Below are 22,267 nucleotides of genomic sequence, written 5' to 3'. Positions count from 1 at the left end.
AATGTACCATGTAGCATTGTTCTCCTTCTTTAAGATTACAGTCTAATAGCTATCTAATTAGTCATTTATCTTTCTGTTTACAAAATAATCTCAATATTTCTCTCCTAGATACTAAACATTTTAATATAGAAAGAAGCCAACACTAAAACAGATAATAAATGTATTTTATGTATTCCTCCTAATATATGCAATTGTTTTACAATAGAAATGTTACGGCAGGCTGAAATTATATTTCAACATAAATATTAACCAGTAATCCTTTGTTAAAATGTGTTTTAGGAACTGGGAAATAAAATGTATGGGAAATGGCAAAGGAACTGAGTTTAATCAACAAGCAAATTAGACATTTTGAATATATAATTTAATAATTTTCAAATATACAAAATGTCTAAACACAGGAATACTTGACAACTATACCCATCTCTACCTAAAGACAATACTAAATGAAGTGGGCTCAAAATGTAGCACGAGCAAGTTAAGTTGGAAATGCAACTATTGAGGGGTTTGGGGGGGAAAGTACGAAGTTCTCTTCACAGGCCTTAGCAGAGGTTTTCTCTTTATGAGTTACGATTGGATCCCTCATCTCAATTATTTCTTTCTTTTGGCTGTGACTCGTAGACAATATTGAGAAGCTATGCAGTCATATGTGGAAACAGTCACTTAAGGACCTGATTCTTTTTATTGGCAACTTAGCTTTACCACTTACTATAGACTATTACACAGAGTAATGCACAATTACTAATGGCTAATGAATAAATCAACTGAAGAAATGAATCCAAATAGAGTTTTCTATAAAACATCAGGCCAAGGGAGAGCAAAGTATCACAGGTGTTAACGACGTGGTATCTGGAGCTGCAGTTAGGATTAAAATCCTGGCTCTTCCATTTACCAGCTGTATGACCCTGGGCAAGTAATTTTATCTCTCTCTACCTCAATTTCCTCATCTCTAAAATGGGATATCAATAACTAGGTAAAAACTAAATATTTAGGTTAAGATACTGAAAGGAAGCCGTAAAGAAACAAATAGAAATGATAGTCACAGTGAATTGAGAAATGCATGTGGCATAAGATTCTAGCCCATTTCAACATAATTATTTCTCTTATAAGCAATTTCCCATTCGATCCTCAGCTTATCATTTGGCATTTTATAGCCTTAATTTTCTTTATATGTGGGAAAGAATCCAGTAATAGCTAACACTTTAAAGCTAGCACTTATATAGTATCTCTTATGTATCAATCACTGAAGCATATTTTCACATTTTTTCAGGTTTTTAAGAAAATTTTGCAACATTTAAACACAGTATGAGGCGCAAAAGCAACACTTGGTAACAAGCTATCCACAAGAACCAAATCCTCACAGACTGGTCAGACATCAGGAGAGTGATTTTTCTTCAGTGACAGCAAAACCATGGGCTAAGCCACTGCATGTCTCCAGAAGGCAGTGTCTGGCAGGAATCTGCCCAAGGGTCTGTCATGAAGAGCAGATGGGCAGGAGAATGCTTCCCAAGGGGGACTCCTCTGTGCTTTGCACACTTTTCCACACAGCACACGCTCACGACTACCATCAGACCAACACGGTGGCAGCACAGTCACACTTGACGTGTGGCTTCAGTGCCAAGAAAAGCTGCACTAGTCAAATTATTACAAGGACCCATTAAATGTCTCTAACTCTCAGAAACATAGAAAATACAGTTATCACTCTTTCCTCCTTTTCCTCAAAAAAAAAAAAAAAAGGTGAACCATGGGACGTGGCTATGAAAATTCCAAAATAATAATTTGAAAGATATAGGACACTTCAAATAATTCACCTACATGTTTTGAAATATTCTCTTTTAGCCAAAATATCATAATGTGCAGAGACACAGCAGGAAGCTGATCATTACTAACAATATCAACATTTTATAAATATGAACCTTAAGAATGTTTATATGATTTTCATAGCAGTTAATAAAGATCAAAACAAAAAGATATATACTAACCTACTGATGTGTCTTTGGTAACAATTTGTGATTTAAGTGACTGTTAGTAAATCTAAATTATGTAAAATTTTTCATGAATATCTTAGGATGGCTGACATGTATCAGAGTCAACTTACTTGCTTTGCTTCCAGGTAAACTCAAATATCACTTTTTATTGACTTCTCATCATGATGACTTTCTACTAACTTATTTTTTATTCACCATTTAATTGAAAAATAGAATGAAAAACCCATAATAAAAATGACTTCCCATTTTGGGATTTATGTTTCAGACAGCAAAATTTCTAATTTCCATCAAGAAAATATTAGTTAAGTATAATTTTAGAAACTTATGGGCACTATCTTCTTATCTTTTCCTTTTAAAAAATAAACTCTACCATAATCTGAGTAAAAATCTATATCAGCTTATTGCTTTAGAACTATTCTATTTCTACTATTAAGATCAGCTAAACTCACTTTGGGCAATTCAGTTCAAAATTCTCTGCTGAGCATAACTCAGCTATGGATAAGGAGAATTCATCTATGGTCTTAGGAAAAAAATGCCAAGGAAAGGCTTTGGATTTCTTATGATAAAAATGTGCTTTTAAAAAAAAATGTTTTTTTAGTCTTCTTTCTTTATAGTTAACTCAGGCTCTGCTTAAATCTGTTATAGTATTCTGCCCAATCATTATAAGAATTTTTTCCCTTCAAATATTTCCTGCAAAGCTATTTCTGAATCCATTGCAACCACAGAGAAGGAATCACACTAAGTTGCCTTTGAGTAAAAGAAAAGGGAGAAGTGGAATGACCACTTACTGAGCTTTTAATATGGGCCAGGCATTCAGTTGGGTGTTTCTTTCTAAACCATATAAATAACTCAATCTGTTTTAGAAAACATGGAGATATATTGCATGAAATTTGGAGGCTGAGATTAGGCAAGAGATAAAATAAAGGGAAATGATCAATTACTCTTCTTTTTATGTAAACAACAACAAAATCATCAAGGTCATCTCTTTATTTAAGGTTACATTTTATCTATTATTGTCATTTATTGGCACTCTCTTGATTATAAATTCGTTTTGCTTTCAGAGAAGCACAATCACTGGAGAAGGTATTTGTCTGTGAGGAAACAAAAAAGCCAAAAAAACAAAAAGATGGTAACACTGAAAATTGTCCTTAGGGAAACCATTAGCCCTCAGAAGAAGGAAATTATCAAATTGCCCTGTTAGCTGTGGTCTCTGTCCATGAATATGTTTCTGCTCATCTTCCTAAGGGGGAAATATTTGTTAAATGTCACACTGGAATCAAAGATGAAATCATTTGCAAATTCTGAAAAAATAAATTAGTGTGTTTGCATATATTGTTTGCCTATTTTTAATGAATGCATGTACTTCAGTACAATTATGCACCCTGATCTGCTGCCGTTTGGTGCCTTTCGCATACTTTGGAGATATCATCACCACAGATTTGGCAAGTGTTCTACAATTGAAAAATAAATGTTTCAAATAATTTTTGAAGGGCAACCTTCAGCAATATACACTGAGCACCCACAAGTAGCCACACACCTTCTGAACATTTGATAAATGATTCTTGTTCTCATATATAAAAATTTATTTTTAGTATCTCCTAACATTTTGGGTCAATACAAAAATGCATTTAGTTCAACTTAGCTTTCATTTGAAGAAATTACTTTAGCTGAGTATCTTTAAAAAATAGATGAGGAATTTGAAAGAGGGAGCATAAATCATGTGAAGAAAAGAAAAGAAAAACCAGAGATCCTTATTGTACACATAGAAAAGCTCTATACAAATATACACAGATTTCAATCTCCCTAGAAATCACGACCCCTTAAAGTTTTCATGTTTTTCTTTGCCAACAAATAAAAAGGTAGAGAATATTTAAAGAATATACAGATAAATAACTTTAGATTTTAATTAGGTGGAATCAATGAGAACAGAGTAGAAACTTTTATACCAAAGAAATTCATTCATTTCAAATGTTCTGGCTCCGTACAGTCAAGACACTAAGACTGATGTTGGTTTTAGGTGGTGACAGCAATAACAAAGGAGTTGTGAACAAGAACTCCAAGGAACATATTCATGAGGGGCAAAGAATTATATAAAAGTCTCTCCTTTAATGTTTATCAATTTTAGAATGTGATAAGAATAATGAATGATATGAACATGAAAACAGTATCTGGAGATATCTACTTAAGATGGTCCTAAATGTTTACAATTAGACATGCCTTCTCTAAAAACTTACGATTGATAGAAAATTTTAAAAAACGAACAAAAAAATAGCTTCTTTAAAAATAAGATAAACAGCTCCTTGGGTAAGAAACAAGACAGAAATCCAAGCAATGATCTGACTGAAGACAAAGGCCTACTGAAGGAGGGAGCTTAGAGAAGACAGCCATGCTCTACAATTTTGGCCGTCTGCATTCCAACTCAGAAGTAAATCTTGGTGCTCTACTTAGAGCCACTGGTTTCCCTGGGTTTCCTCTGCTTGTAAAAGGAGGACAGCGAAGAGAAACTACTGTGGCTAACACAGTCTGTGCTGTGGTTTTGAGCGATAAGACAGCACTGGAAGGTAGGAGAACAGACATTACCTCCAGACTGAAAACTGAAACAAGCTGCACTCAGTTGTCTTCTGTGGTACATTCGTGTCACCATGAGGCCTGGGTCCCATATTACCAGATCCTAGAGGATGACCACGGACTGCTATAAGGTCATGGCAGGTGGCCCGAACTGCAGACAGTCTTTCCCCAAGATAATGTTAGCTCTTCCACCCTCTTTCATAATATTGTCCAAAGGGACCTGGGGCAGCCAAATATGCTATAAAATATCACAGTGACCCACAATACTAATAATATCCTGTTAACTGGACCAGTTAAACAAGAAGCCACAAATGTATCGGAGGCTTTGGTAAAACACATGCAACTCAAAGAATGGAAGACAAACCCTATGAAGATTCAGGCTGCTGCCAGTTTAGTGAAAGTTTCAGGGCTCTAGTGGTCAGAGACATGCCACACCTCCACTATGAAATAAAAAATTGTTACATCCAAAAGGAGAATCCAAAAAAGGATGCCCAATAGCTGATCAGCTTTTTTGGGATCTGAAGTCAGTGTATTCTAAGTTCCAGAATAATGCTTTGGCCCTTACGCAAAATCACATGGAATGATGCCTGCTTTGAGTGGATCCAGAGTAGGAAGAGACATGCAGCTCATTGAGGCTATAAAACAAGTAGAACTGCCACTTGACTCATTGTCCTGGGACCCTAAAGTGTTGGAGGTGTCAGTGGCGAAAAAAGAGTGTAGAGTATATGGCAGGCTCTTTGTTTCTGGAGCAAAACTATACCTTCTGCAAAAGACAATTATATGCCTTCTAAAAATAGCTCCTGATATGCTATTGGAACCTGACAGAACACTTAACATGGGTTCCATGTAATGCTGCATATAAAGTGTCCAATATGAGCTAGAATCTGACAGACTCACAAACTCAGAAATTTGGGCATGTCCAGGAGTAACCCATTATAAATTGGAAATGGTATGTCTAGTACTGAGCCCAAGACAACAGAGTAAACTACATTATTTCATGGTCTATTTGTTCCATCAAGTTGTACCAGCCCTGCTCCATAAGATTGCACTTATGGCCTGATGAGTTGGGGTCCTTTATGACCAGCTGACAAAGGCAGAAAAGTCTGAGTTTGCTTTGTGAATAGGTCAACTTGGGTTGTGTGCACCTACTGAAAATGGGCTGCAGCTACACTAAAGCCCCACTACTAATGTCCTGAAAAATATTAAGACAAACCTTCTCAATATGCAGTATATCTGCTCATCTACTTTGTGTGGAAAGGGAAGAATCCCAACATTAGAATATATAAAGGCATATGAGTAATGGCAAGTGGCCTGGCTGGTTGGACAAAGACCTCGAATATTTGAATAATGAGGCTAAGAAAGCCTGGGCAAAGGCATATGGGTGGGTATATGGGAGTGGACACCAATAAGGAAGATCTTTGAATTACACATTAACATCCCCCAGGAGAGTTTGAACACCGAAAAGGCCTGATTCAACAATCAAGTAGAGAAGAACATGCTGGTTGACTTTCGTCAACTACTACCATCAGTCACCAGAGTGCTGGCAAATGGATACACCAACTGAGTAGGGTCTGTCGTATGGTCTCTCATTTCTGAAGGCTGATCCAGCTACTGATGATACCAAATGCCCAATGAGCCAGCAAGAAAGATCAAAGCTGAGCCTCCAATGTGACACAGAAAACCTTGCAAATTTCCTAAGCTCTGTGGAAAACTGACTACATCAGACCTCTTCAGCCTTGGAAGGGGTAGCAATAAATATTCACCGGAATTGGCACATATTTTTGCCTTTCACATTCACAGGATCTCATCCAGGAGATTTCATGTTTGACCCAACACTATGTCATTAATTGGTGTAATGCAAATGTCTGGGATCCAAGAGGAGGTAGCAGGAGTGGTCTTATTTAACATCACTCTAAATTAACCCACTTTGGTGAATTCATACTTCCTCTTGCTGTGACTCTTGATTCTGTAGATTTAGAAGTCTTAGATCTCAGAAAAGGGAGACTACTTCTACCAGATGACATGAAAATGTATTATTATATTTTAAACTACAGTTGCCACCCAGTTGCCATCTTGAAAGGGGTAATTGATCCTTCATTCAAATCTTTTTCTCAGAGTTTGCTTTTTAGGGAAACTGACCTGCTACCATTCCCTTCTCAGTGAGGCTTTCCTGACTACTATATTTAAAATTATATCTCCAACACTTCCCATTCCTCTCTTCTGCTTAGTTTTTCTCTTTGACACCATCTAACCAAGCTATTTATTATACATAGGTATATTGTTTAATAAAACATGTGGGGTAGAGAGTGTTACCCATTTTTTCATTCCTGTACCCCAAAGGCTCTGTTTCAGCTAACAGTTGCCACAAGAGTGCTGCTTAACAAACTAATCCAAAACTCAATGATTTCAAATAATAACTTGATCCACTCACAGTTATGCAGGTCAGTGAGATAAATCTATTACATTCTACATGTCTGCACCCCCTGGGGCAGTTACCAGATACGACATCATTCAGAGTCTTTTGATTTTCTACTGCCTAGTAACATTCTTTATGTTATCTCATCTATAATTTACCTCTTCTTTAATATATATCTTACAGAAATCATATTTCTTTTATAAATTCACCAAATTGATGCATCTAATTTTAACCTTTAACTAAAAAAAGTGCTACTTTTGGGGCACCTGGGTGGCTCAGTCAGTTAAGCTTCTGCCTTGGGCTCAGGTCATGATTCCAGGGCCCTGGGATCTAGCCCCGCATCGGGCTCCAGCCCCGCATCGGGCTCCCTGCTTGGTGGGAAGCCTGCTTCTCCCTCTCCCACTCCCTCTGCTTGTGTTCCCCCTCTCGCTGTTTCTCTCTATCAAATAAATAATGAAATCTTAAAAAAAAAAGTGCTACCTTTGATCATACCTAAAATGTAGAATATGGAATATCATTTCCCAGAAGTTTCTTCTTTATCTATTAGGCATCAAATAAATTTCATGGATTTTGAGAGATCACAAGACTTCATTGTCAACTATTTTATACCCCTAGTCCCTATAATTGTGATTTTAGGAAACTGCTTCTGAAAGAAACTTTTAAGAATGCTTTTTCACTTTATCTCAACGCACTAAGATTTTATTTATGAACATTTTCATATATTTATATGCAAATCGTGTTTCTTTGATGTTTCATTTTTGAAGGCAAAGAAGACATGTTTTGCTTCAGGCATTTCATTCCCATTATGAGCTTTATGGCAACAGACAATAATATTGTAGGACTTTTAAAGAATTCTTGTAAAGAACTACATGGTAAGCCCATTCCTGTTTATGGAATTCTGATGTAGAAAAGAGCTTCCAAAAAAATACATTATTAGAAAATTAACATGAAGGATTTGTGAACCAATAGATTTATTTTAATATGTTAAGATTGAGATATACTGATTATTAAACAAAAGATATAGTGTGAAATATTTATAAAAGTCTGCTAAAAAAGGTGATTTGACTTTTATGAAAGAAATAGAATTTAAGCCAATTAAAACATTTATATCTACACACATATGCCATACAGATATCCACCTACATACATCAGTACACATATATGTACACACTCTATATGGGATACATTTTGCAAAAAAAGAAAAAATGTCTTGTTTTTCAAAGCTAATTTATTATCATCATGAAGTTGATATTCATTATCCACAAGGTTGTATATAATTATGATGGGTCATTTTTTATTAAAAATAGACATTACCTTCTCCCTCTCACTCGCTCTCTGTGCTCTGTCTCTCTCTCTCAAACAAATAAAAACAAAATCTTTTTTTTTAATTTTTTTTTTTAAGGGGGCACCTGGGTGGCTCAGTGGGTTAAGCATCTGCCTTCAGCTCAGGTCATGATCCCAGGGTCCTGGGATCGAGGCCCACGTAAGGCTCTCTGCTCACAGGGAGTCTGCTTCTCCCTCTCACTCTCCCTCTGTGCTCTCTCAGTAATATTTAAAAATAAATATTACTTACATTTTAATTAAAGATAACATAACTTTCATACTTTGTTCCTTATTAAAATTTGATTTTTTACTTTAATTGGAATTACATAATTATCCTTATTCAATCTATAGAAAGCTTAATATTATAAAAACATAAATATATAAAAAAACACAATGTTTTCCAAAAGGTCAGAACATACATTAAGGAAAAACAAACAAACAAACAAATGAAAAAAAAACACCAAAGGGGTGCCTGAGTGGCTCAGTCAGTTAGGGAGCTGACTTTGTATCAGGTCATGATTCTGGGATCCTGGGTCCTGGGATTGAGGCGGGGGGGGGGGGGGAGGGTCCATGCTCAGTGGGGGGTCTGCTTCTCCCTCTCCTTCTCCTTCTGCCTCTGCCCCTCCCCCTGCTCATGTTCTCTCTATATATCCAATAAAATCTTTTAAAAAAAGAAAAATCCACCAAAATACCAACAAACAATGGAAATTAAAACAATAGAAGCAGTAATGGAATTGAAAGGAAAAAAATCTGTGGGATCAGGATATAACCCATCATGTGCACACAAGAAGGATTTGATCCCATGGTATCAAAAATATTTAGGCAAGTATCAACAAAGAAAACATATTTAAGAAGAATGAGAAAAAGAAAGGAAGGCAGTGAGGAAAACTATCTGTGAAATGACAACTCTTTATTTTCATAAAGCATTTAGCATATACATGAAACTGAGAAACAAATATCTTAAAGACATGTACATGATATGAGAGAGAGAGAAAGAAAGAGAAAGAGGGAAATGCCCTCTAACTTCAGAAATTACTCTTAGCCTCACTAATGACATGGGCTCATCTCCGCAGATATGAGTGCACACCATTTAATTTTCTAGTGTATAAAAGCAACTCGTTGCCTAAAAAAATCTTTAACACAGCAGAGTAACATTAGAAATATTGTGTTAAGAAGGAGGAATTCTCCCCCAAATCCAAGACTTTAATAGTCCTAAAGTCAATAGAACTTCACAATAAAATGCATTATCTATGCAATTTTGTATAAAATATATACTTCACATGTACATAAAAACCAAAACCACAAATATGCACTCACAACAATATACATTTTTCATAGGACCATAGAGAAAACTCAAACTCTCTGGTTATTAGCTTAGACTTGTTTCAAATAAAAGTATTAAACTCCAGCATCTTGACCTAGTTAGTTAAAATTTATTATGGAATTACAATTTTTCTACTTTGTAAATATCTACTTTTTGATTGCCCTAGGTCAGGTTTTAAATCTACATGCATATTCATAGCTATAGTATTTTGTCACAATACTAAAAATGATATTATATGAAGTTGATTTTTTTAAGTTTGCAAAAACATTCATGAGACGTGAATATAACTCAAGCCAGATCTTGATATTTAGATATAATTTTCCTGATTTTTTTGACATCACCTAAGTACAAATATCAATATTTACACATACTATATATATGTAGTATGTTTTATACATTCATGTAAAGCATCATTAAAATAATAGATTTCTGTGGGCACCAGGGTGGCTCAGTCGGTAAAGCGTCTGCTTGTGGCTCAGGATTCTGGGATTGAGCCCCAGGGCTGACTCCCTGCTCAGCAGAGGTCTGCTTCTCCCTCTGCCCCTCCCTACACTCGTGCTTACTCTCAAATAAAAAATAAAATCTTTAAAGTAAGATTTTTAAAAGCATACTAAATAATGCTACACAAGATGAGAATAAAATTTCATTGTGTAGGTCTTTACAATTCTATAGTATTTGAAAAGGAATATCATACTTTTAGCTAGTGATGGAAAAATTTCCAGATGGTAAAAATGTGAATGATAAAAATAGACAAATTGAAATTAGAACTGTGATGGATTAATTTCCTTTTGGTTGTCCTTATGTTGTTTGTATTCATGCCAGGTACATGAGCCAATAGTCTCAAACAACACCTTCAGTAAAGGAAAGGAAAGGAAGATTTCTAAAGTAGCTTTCAACAACGTTTGCAATTTGAAAATCAAAATAACTACACACACACACACACACACACACACACACACACAAAATCTTGGTTTCCTTGCCTTGTTTGATTTTCCAAAATGTGTGCCTTAAATTTTAAAAACCCTTCCCTCCACACACTTTTGGATGTAAGTGCATATTAGATGAGTACTGGAAATAATGTGGTTAAAGGTGAAGCTTTAGCTTGCCTGTGAAAACAAAATGTTCCTCAATTGTCATATATGAACAATCAAAATATTCCCAGTTGTAACAGGCTCACCAATTTTCCTTGAAAAGTAAAAATGAATTTGTCAAACACTCATGAAACAAAGTGGGCAGGGATCAAGAAAAGCATAATTCGACTAAAGTGAAGGTTAATTTTTCAACTGTCTCTTCTTTATATCTAAAATTATTTTTTTTCAATGAATGATAAGATTCCACAATAGCCCAAGAAAGGTACTAGCAATGGTCAGTAGTAGCAAAGTTTGGGGGTTTGAAAAAGCAGCAGTGAAAGCCGATTTTTAATCCTCCAAACCCCTACAAGGAATGTCTTTTTGGCAGTTATTTAGCTAAAGACCACCTGTGGAAAAGCCCTGGCATGTGCTGGATCCTTTTGTTGTTGTTGTTGTTCTAGAGGAAAATAGCATGAAATATCACACGACGATGCATGCAGTAAAACACAGATCAATGGAAATGCTCTGATATTTGGAAGTCTTAACATTGAGCTGCAGAAAATCTTTTCCTTTGCGTTCAATATTTGTTATTGATAACTATTTTATTCTAGTATTTACCAAACATGTTTCAAAAGACCCATATATATATACCAAGATTAAGGGTTCTGTGATTAAATACCTGTGACAAATGCTGAATGAACACACTAAACCCATGACTTTGGCATAGGGATCCTCCGTACTAACACACTAGTATGTTAATGAGCAACATGGGCCTCCAGAAGGGCATTCCTGACTGTGGTTGTTCCAATATATAAGCTTAACTCATACAATCTGCTAGAGTCCTCTCGTCCTTCGGTTCCTAGGTGATTGTCACAAAATCTGAACTCTCATTCTTTGGGTTCTGAAAGTCTCTTGCCTACTACCGAATTTTTGCAAACTCCCCGAAGGATCTGAGACGGCCTGAAGAAAGGAAAAGTTTTAGGGTCCTGAAGCTTATTTAATTCTGTAAGCAGTTCCTAAGAAAAGTAATGCAAAGGTACAAATACATAATAAGGCATAAAAATAAATATTAATATTCACTTGAGAGGAAATAAGCAATCACAATCAACAGTGCATACTTTTAAGCTGATAAATTCGGCAAAAGTCACAATATCTAGAAAAAATATTTTTTTTAATTGTCTGAAACAATTTTATTATACTTTTACTATAATTTTTAGCTATCCATTCTTTGATAGTTTCTTTACGACAACAATTTTGTAACAACTTTTCTGTAGAGAAAATAAACCCCTCTCCTAGCATAGGTGATTACAATTTGGTTTTTCTTTCCAAAAATTTAGAAAAGTTACTTTCAATTTAACAAATTGTTCCTGATGATGTCATATAAGTATTTAGGACAGTTGTCAAATTTAGGGAAATTTTTACCAAATTTCGTTTATATATAGACTGTAATATTTTAGTGTGTATTCAATTTTTCTTGTGTATTGACCAGTATTAACTATTCTTTGAATTGATGATGCTCATTCACCACTTTCTCTCCGATGTCTGTTGAAGTGACATGTTAGAGTTATGTCTGTTATCATTAATGATATCAGTATTTTGTGTTAATCTAATAGTTTAATGTGTGTACTATAATCTATGTGATCTATCTTTATTTACTATGCATTTTGGTATTTAGTTTTCTTTAGGCTCTCAGCTTTGCCATCCAGTATTAACAAATGGGTTGTTTTGTCTGTGAATTTATGAATGCAAGTACTCTTTGCTACCAACTCTTAGAAAAAGGTGTCCACAGAATTCAGAAGGGAGAAAATGCTTTCTGCAACAGCAAGAAGAGATGCCAGTGCCACTTGGGATTATAAATTGAGGCCAGAGAACCTGCACTGATGAGATACCAAATTAAGATTAGTGACAAGGGTATCAATGTATTACTTTGTGGTCCTAGATACAGAATCAAATAAAAATGTAAACTTTAACCATCCTTGTCTATTTTCTGTAATCATAACAAATGTAATTGCAATTTACTTGAAAAATAAATAAATTTTCCCAAGACCCTACTATGTAATGCTGATTGTTAGAGCTTGTAGAACTAATCTTTAATATCAAATGGCCTCGCTTGTCAATTGGTTATCTTGTGTAATAATGTCCAAATTGGAATCTCTGATTGATGAAGACATGAATATCGAGTGTCTTTTTTTTCATAGTAGGTGAATCTTAAGAATTTTATTTGCCTGGTTTCCTTTTGTGTGTAAAGGGGAATAAATGATGGCTCTGCTGGATTCCTCATATTAATGAAATCTATATAAGAGCATTTCCCATCCACAGTCATAGATTTTAGTTTAAATGTGATCCTTTTTAGTTGATATTTAGAATGTTTTCATTGATATTTACTTATGACACAAATGAGACTGAGCTGTATTTTTCTTTTTGATGTTTTCATTGCCAGGATTGGTAACAGTGTAAAAAATTTCCCTTAAAATTAATTTAAAACTTTTATTTTTGAGACATGATGAAAAGCTTAAATAACATTGGAATTATCTAGACATTACAGCATAAATAGAACTCTGGGCCTTGTTCTTGGTTTGGTTTTGTTGGGGAGAGGAGGTGATGCTAAATCTTTAATGAGTCTGATTCTTCTAGATGGCTGTATTGAGTTCATCTCTCCTGGAGTTAATTTGATTAAGCTATATTTTCTTTGAAAACTATTTCTTTAATCCAGGTTTCAAGTTACAATAGAGAGGAGCAAATTATTCATGGTAGTCCCCGGTCAAGAAAACAGAAACCACTCTAGATATTCAAACAGAGGACGTTTAATCCAGGGAATTGGTTGTGCAAGTGATGGGAAAGCTGAATGGCTACACAGAAAACAGTAAGGAATCCCAAAGGAAGCAACAGCAAGAAGCTGCTACCCCAGATGGATAGAGGAAGCAGGTAGTGTAACCAGAGCTGAGAAACCAGGGCTATCAGGTGACAAGAACCCAGCAGGAGAGGCCTCAGGGAAGTTGGGACCATGAAAGGGAGGGATTGTCTGGTGAGAGCTAGAATCGCAGACAAGATGTAGATGGCATTATCTAAATGTGGGAGTCAGAAAATATCCTGAATTTTCCGTGGTGGTTTTCCTAGCCTATTCTCAGAAGACAGAGAGCTGGGGAGCCTGGGAAATATAGTTCCCACTCATACGGAGCAGAACAAGGAAATCCAGGGAATGGATCTGAGACCAATCAGGACATGAATTTTTAATTTTCTTTGATACAGCCCCACCATCTTTTCTTAATTTACGTATAAATATATATAGATAATACTTCATATCATGTTTAGGATAGGCTGAGGCTCTGTTTCACTCCTTTTTTCCAAGATGCAGACACTGCCTATTTCTAATAATACAGTGTACTAGATGCTGGAAAAGCTACTGCTTCAGAAATTTTGGATGCAATATGTGATTTCATTATGTACAGAGCTGCCAAGCATTGCCTCAGCCAGCACCACTCTCCAAATGTGTACAGTATTTGATCCATAGACAGAGAATCCACATAATATTGCTTGGGAGCAAGGCAGTCACTTCAGAGCAAAAGAGTTGTGACTGTGGGCACATTCCCATTGGATTCACTGCCCTTATCACAAGACCGCACCACTCAGAAGCTGCCAGCCTGATAGAGCAGTCAAAAGGCCAGTTTGGAATGGATACCCCGAGAGCCTGGGGCCCATCTTCCAGGACGCTTATATCGCCCTATATCAACACACATTGTATGTTGCTGTGTCCCCAGCAGGTAGAATGCATGAAACTGGGAACCGTAGAATAGATAACAGACATTCCACTCTTATTATAAACTCAACATTGTCTTCTTGGGGAAATTTGTTCTTCTTATCCCCTCAACTTTAGTCTCTATGCATTGGATGTGCTATATAAGTGCTCACTGTTATTTTTGTTTTATGTTAATAGTAAATTATTATTTGATATTGTAAGAAGACAAATGCAGATGAGTTATTTTTCATCATAGGCAAGAAAATGCTCTCGAATAAAAGGTCTGTAGCAAAACACCACAATAAAAGGCACCTACATAAAATGTATATAATAACATGGAATGATCCAAAACATAATACTACATGAATATATGTCTTTCAGAGTTACCAAGAGTTCACAATTGTCCATTTTTTACCCTCTGCTTTGTCTTGACCAAATTTTTGTATGTGTCTCTCTAAATAAGAATTTCTATCCCTAAATGCTTAAAAATCACCTAAAATTTTCTTCAAGACTCTATCTTGATTTTCCTTACAATTCCAGTTGACAGATCGATACTCTTACCATCTAAAACATATTTTGTTTGTGAATTATAACTTATTATGGAATTAGGAATGATCATTTGGCAAGCAGTTGTGCTGGTGAAGATACAAGTACTCTTAACAGCCATACCAGTATCATCAGGAGTTAAAGACAATACATATGTTGGAACAGAGTACATAGTTCAAATAAGTGTTGTTGTCTGCCTCAACTGGAAAATAGGAGAAGCTTTAAATATATAACTTGAATAAGAAGACACGTTTTCAAGAACATGACATGCTAAAAAATAGAACCTCAAAAACCCACCCAGAGTGGAAATGAACAAATAAATTGCCATAAGAATCATCTTTATCAATGCTGATTATTGCAGTGACGACTTTGTTCAAAAATAGAAAATATGTGGGAGGTTATAAAGGGAAATGTCTCACTAAATCTTAAGGCTGTGTGGAGTTTATAAAAATTACAGCAATGCTTAATATAAAGGAGGAGGAGGAGAAGGTGAGGGAGAGGAAGAAGAGAAGAAACAAGAAGAGCAGCAAAAGAAACTTTTTCTCTCCAAGGACCACAGACAAGTATCAGTGCCAATTTAAAAACATTACCCATTGCTTATCCCTTGACACAAGTAAAATTTCAGACATCAAACAGATCCATATTTTAAATAAAAATATAATAGAGCCTATAGACTCCTGAGAAATGAGAATTTCTTAAAATGTAATTGGTCTTCCAGTAAGCTTACAATTATACTATGACTTCTATCTAAATAACTTCTTTAACATGTTCTGTATTAAATATTTTGCTTCCCAGAAATCCATTACCCCAGATTAACCATGAGAAATTGTCAAACACAAATTCTCAAAAAATACCTGACTTGGCCCTCTTCAAAACTGTCAAGGTCATGAGAAACAAAGAAGGCTGGAAAACTGTCATAAATTGGAGGAAGCAAGGAGGAGACATTATGATTAAATGCAATGTAATATCCTGGATTAGCTCTTGGAACAGAAAAAGATCATAACTGGAAAAATCCAAATAAAGCCTATACTTCAGTTAACAGCATTGCAGCAATGTTAATTTCTTGGTTCTGACGAATGATTATGTAAAATACTATCATATGGAAAAGCTAGGGGAGGGATGATGTACAGGAACACTTCGTACTACCTTTGCAACTGCCTGTAGATCAGAAATTATTCTAAAATAAAAATTTGTGAAATATATATATATATACACATATATAACACAATGACACATTAAGTGGTTTTCTTTGTGACATGTTTTTGAAGGTGCAACTGAAACACCAGTTTGGAAAGGATATCCCGAGAGCTTGGGCCCCACACTCCATGACCCCTATATCACCCTATATCAACACACATTATATGTTGCTGTGTCCCCAGCAGGTAGAATGCATGAAACTGGGAACTATAGAATAGACACAGACACTCCACTCTTATTATCAACTCACATTGTCTTCTTGGGGATATTTCTTTTAGGACTGGATAATACTGTATTGCCTTAATGATTAGGACATTTTGTTCACTGTTTTCATTATTAACACTATTGGGAGGGTTACAAAGACATAACACATACATAAACATACATATCATATCTACTGGATATCAAAGATAAATAATATTTGTGCACAGGAACAGTAGGTTTGATTCTCTCAAGCCCATCTTAAATTTAACAGAAACTGGTATGCTCCTGTTAATAATAATATAATCAAGAGAAATATTTCTCGAGTTTATAAGGCTTCCAAATTTTATAATAATAATAATTAACCGATAATACTGCATATCTGGCATTATGCTAAGCACTTCATTCACTGATTTAACAAATATTTGATAAAATGCATACAAGGTGCCTCACACTGTTCTAGAAACTAGAGATACACCAGTAAGCAAAAAAGATACCCTCTGCTACAGAACTTATACCCTAATACAGGAGAGAGGCAGTAAATAAATTATGCAACAAATTTATAATATTAGGCAATGGTGAATACAATCAGGAAAAGTAAATTGGGGGAAGGGAGAAGAGCTATTTTAGACATGCAGCTGTTTTATGGAGATGACATTTGAAGAGATCTGAGTGAAGTAAACATAGGATGCTATAAAGATATTCCAAGCAGAGAAATGAACAAGTTAGAAAAACAATAATCAGGCAGGAGCATGCTGGAAAAATCATAAAGACAACAATAGCTGTCATTATCTATAGTTGATAAATAAATCACTAAACATAATACTTAGAGATATAAAGGTTAGTACTAAAATAATTAATTATAGAAAATGCTTGCAGATATTTCTGGGAGTTAGGCTATTACTAAGGAAGTGAGGGAAGAGAGGATTCTTGTTTCACAATAAGCCGTCCTGAAATATCTGATGCTTTACCATATGCATATACCCTATTGCTTTGCTCAAGGTTAAAATATTATATCTAACTCTAAGATTTCGGTCAGTACTCCCATTCTTCTGCATTATAATTATCAGATTTATACCCAGTAGGAGTAGAACTATGCCTGTATAAAATACTCAATTTTAAAATAGGAATTGAAAATCCCTGCTATTAACTCTGCAAAGTTGAATATATATGTTTTCCTTCTGTTCTCCCTTCTCTAGGAGCAACCTCTCAATCATGAATATGCTCAGTACATACATCCACTTTCTGTTCTTCAAACTTACTTAGTCTCACCTCCTTCTAAAATCTGAAATAATTTGTAAATTGTTGACTAAAATTCTCAATCCTCATCAGAACTAACAAACACTTTAGGTAACTTCAATCCTCAAGCATATTGCCCAGTTAAAAGTTTAAAGCAAGTTTCTGAACATATTGTAAACATATCAAAATGCATATTTTCTTTCCTCCATGTCAGCATTTTACAGAAGTCTCTTAAAGAGTTCTGGGGGAGATCAGTTTGTAATAACACATGGAAAATAGGACCAGGAAATACAAAAACATGTAGCATGATAAAACTTTGATGAGTTGCACATGTATTACTTCCTATGCAAATTTTTTGAAAAGAGTACTTTGGAGAAATTTGTCATAGGTATTGAAAATAATGGGTCAGGTTGATACAAACAAGCATTAAAATCTATAGAGCCTGTGCTTGTTTTGGTTCTCTATCAAAGGCATTATCAAACTGTAGCATCATGCTTAAATATTACCTTTCTTAATAAGTGGGAACACATCTTCCTCAGATACTCTCAGATATTGATAGTAATGTACTTAAATATTTGATTTTTTTCAGTAAATGTGTGAATAAGTTGAACTATTTGAGAACAAGAGTAAATTAAGTAGGACAACATTACATCAAGGATCAAAGGGTTGAAAAGAGCTATTTTTCTAAATATTCCTTTACCTTTTAAAATATGTTTTTCATAATCATTCCCTTTTTTCTCTTTCCTGAAGCACATAATGTCATATATTAAACTTCCAGTGTTCATGATCAAACTGAGTGTCTTCAATTTAGTTAAGTCCACATTAGCTTTTGCTAATTGTTAAAGTAAAATAATCAAATTGCTGAAGAAGAAATTGATAATAACTGGCAAGCTATCATCTTAGCAAATCTAGTGTCTTCAGTCCTATCAGAAAGAAAACTTTGGGGCACCTGGATGGCTCAGCCGTTAAGCGTCTGCCTTCGGCTCAGGTCATGGTCCCAGGGTCCTGGGATCGAGTCCCACATCGGTCTTCTTGTTCCGCGGGAAGCCTGCTTCTCCCTCTCCCACTCCCCCTGCTTGTGTTCCCTCTCTTGCTGTGTCTCTGTCAAATAAATAAATAAAATCTTAAGAAAAAAAAAGAAAGAAAACTTCATTCATAGCCATTTGGTGCACACTAAAGGACTACATTTTGTTTTAACATTGGTATTTGTAAAAGTATGTTCAACTTGGGTAAAAATTACTGGAGATTAGTATTTATGCTACAACGTGAAATTTAAATATAAATGGATATAGCACATAATCGGTGATGAAGCACTGTCACTTCTAGGAAATTCACATCCAAAGTAATGTGAAATTCTTAAAGAGTGCCTAAAATATGCAAATGTTATTTTTTTAAGATTTTTTTAAATTTATTTATTCATGAGAGACAGAGACAGAGAGAGAGAGAGAGAGGCAGAGGGAGAAGCAGTCTCCCAAGGAGCAGGGAGCCCGATGCGGGACTCGATCCAAGGACCCCGGGATCATGACCTGAGCCAAAGGCAGACGCTTAACCATCTGAGCCACCCAGGTGCCCGCAAATGTTATTTAATGAAGATATTCATTTATTAATCAAGTATATATCACATATGTCAACTATGTGCCAAGCACTATCTGATGCACTGGTGATTCAAAGTAAATGGAGTAAAGGCCAGTGTTCACAATCTATAGCTAGAAATAATAAGAATGCCTTCGCAGAGGAGGGGTGATCTAAAATGAGTTTTTGAGAAGTGAGGAAGGAACAGCGTCCAGGCAAAGGAAGCACCAAAACATGAGTCCTGAGGTAACATCACACAGCTGTTTCAGAAACGGCGTGAAGGAGGACTTGGGTGAGCTTTAGAAGAGAATGCCGGAAAACATGGATGGAAAAGTGATCAAGAAGAGCCTTATATGCGTGGCTAAGTTGTTTGAACGTTATTGTATACACAGAAACCGGAATTGCCTTGAATGTTTTTGGCAAGAATTTTATATTCTAGAGCTTTCTAGGATTGAGGAAACTCTTATCTATGTAGATCAATAAGCTACCAATTTAAGATATTTCTTTTTATAAGCAAGTCAATTATTCTTCTTAAAAAAGGAACTCAGTTAATTCTACCTCTTCCTCTATTTCTCAGTTATTACTTCTGCAACATAAACTGACACGTCAATGTACCTATCTTTAAAATTACCATAGTTAGCACTCCGAAAGTCATTCCCCCTTCGACTGTCCCTTCCTAAACATTATCAGAAATCTAAATTGTATAAGGAAACTACAAAATTTTGTAATTTTCTAGCCACCTTCCTTTTCACTGTAAAGATCTGGAAACTAAGATTGAAAGGAGAGGACCGCTTCCCTAAGTCCTACAGCTTTGCCCTAGAATGCAAGCCTTCCTAAAAAGGTAGAATTTTACTGTAAGTTATTCCTCAATAAACTTGACTTCCAAAAAAATGAGCACTGTTATAGGCATACATACAATGGGGGAAAATATTACAGAAAAAAATTATGCATGGAAATGAGGAGGAGACTACGTACTTTAATTTGTGTACCATTAGGACATTATCATTCTGTTATCTTTTTTTTACATGTGTCATTCTTATAAAAACCCATGCAAGTAGGAAGAGAATATTATCTCATATTTACATGTAAGGATAACTGAAACTCTGAAGAATTAAAACTCTTGCCTTATATAACACAGCCAGGAGCAGCAGAGCATGATCTAAACCCTGGTCTTTTAAATCTAGTTCAGAGCATTTTCAAACACGTCTTCTGTCCTCTACCCCACTCCCCATCCTTCCCATAGAAACTGGCAAAATGCAGTAAAAATTCCATTTCTAAAAACTGATAAACCACACGAACTCAATGAAATTACCTAGATACATCCTACATATCCTCTACTTTTTTTTTAATTTATAAAAATGAGGATAGCAATATCTCCCTCAGGAGGATTCATAGGATGAAGGATAATGAGATTATTATGTCCATGCTAGTCCCAGACTGTGACTGTCACACAATAGACACTCAATAGACTTTAGCTCCATTCTGCCCTTGCTATACCTTGGTATTAGTCTACACCCATACTTCTCAAATTGGGCTATCCCTATGAGTAGGAGGATGGCATATTAGATGATATGCAGCTGACAATGACCCCCTGGGTGCTTCAATTTTACTCACATTTTGGATGATATTAAATAATTTAAGTGATCCGTAATTGTACCTTTGTTGAAATAAACTCAGCCAAGTGAGAAAATAAAAAATAAAGCGGATGTATATTTTTAGGATTTCAAAGAAATTATATTCTTATAGATTACTTTGGGCAATGCCTGTATTTGTTCTATGCTGTGATGGGCATTTTACTGGAAAGGTGTGAGAAGCAAGCAAGAGAAAATTTTAAGATAAACTATATATAACCACTTTCAAAATCTTCAGCAGAATCTTCTAAATCTGAGCATATGCCTATCCTAAACCAGCTCTTCCATTCCTGGGTATATGCCTAGCAGAAATGTATACATATGTGCACCAAAAGCCATGCAATCAAATGTTGATAGCAATACTCTGCTATATCTCCAAACTTGAAACTACTCAAAATGCCTGCAAGAGTAGAACCAATAAATTCTGATTGTTCACAAGGAATGCACAGAAATGAGAATCAATGATCTAAAGTCATATGCAGCACAGGATGAATTTCAAGACATAACATTAAATGACAGTGACTAGAAACAAGAGTACACACAGTATAACTCAACTTACTTAAAGACCAAAAACAAGCAAAAATAATCTACGCCAACAGATTTCAGCATAACAGTTACTGTTGGGGAGAGGAAGTAATCAGTAAAGGGCGCAAGGGGCTACTGTTTCTTGCGCTGTTGCTGGTGACACAGGTTATTCAGTTTGGGGAAATTCCTTGAACAGTACCCACTTACGGTAAGTGTTATTTTCAATGTGCATATTATAGTTTAGTAAGTTTTTTTTTTAATTACAGAGATATAAACAGGATCCATCAGAATTTCACAGATTACTGTTCCATTATATTTAGAGGCTGTGACTGAAGATAGTCCTAGTTTTCATGGAGATGGATACTGTACCGGGAATTTCATGGAGATGGATATTGCACTAGTAATTTCTAATACTAAAACATAGATTTTTATTCCATATTTGATTCTAAAGTTTTACTCTAAAAATGTACTTGAAATGATTTTTAAATATCTATAGAAAAAACAAACTTTTATGGTAATGAATAATATTTTGATCTGTATTTTTAAAAAAGAACTACATTATATGCTTACTTCAGTGAATGTGATTTTACAAAAAGATATATTTAATAATTTACAAAGCTATATTTCAAGAACTCTGCTTTGTGTTCCTTTGTATAAACACACTCGGAAGTACTTAAAGGCAAGAGCTTGGTCTCATTTATTTTGCCATTTCCACTACCTCTCATAGATTGTGGTACATAGTAGGTGCCTGATGCATGTCCCTAAATCGGAGAATAACATGGTGATAGATGAGTTAAGATGCAGGGAAGATAAGTATTGTCTACCTTTTGTTTTTCTTTTTTTAATCACACCCCAGTCCATCTTCCCCAGGTGACATGCCATGAGGCTATTCAAGCAGCCCTCTAGAGAAGGCTTCATGGCAAGGAACTGAGGC

This window comes from Eumetopias jubatus, unplaced genomic scaffold, assembly GCF_037043125.1.
Source record: "Eumetopias jubatus isolate StellerSeaLion01/CBP00866 unplaced genomic scaffold, mEumJub1_p1.0 scaffold_2, whole genome shotgun sequence".
Classification (NCBI taxonomy): Eukaryota; Metazoa; Chordata; class Mammalia; order Carnivora; family Otariidae; genus Eumetopias; species Eumetopias jubatus.
This window is presented reverse-complemented; position numbering follows the sequence as displayed.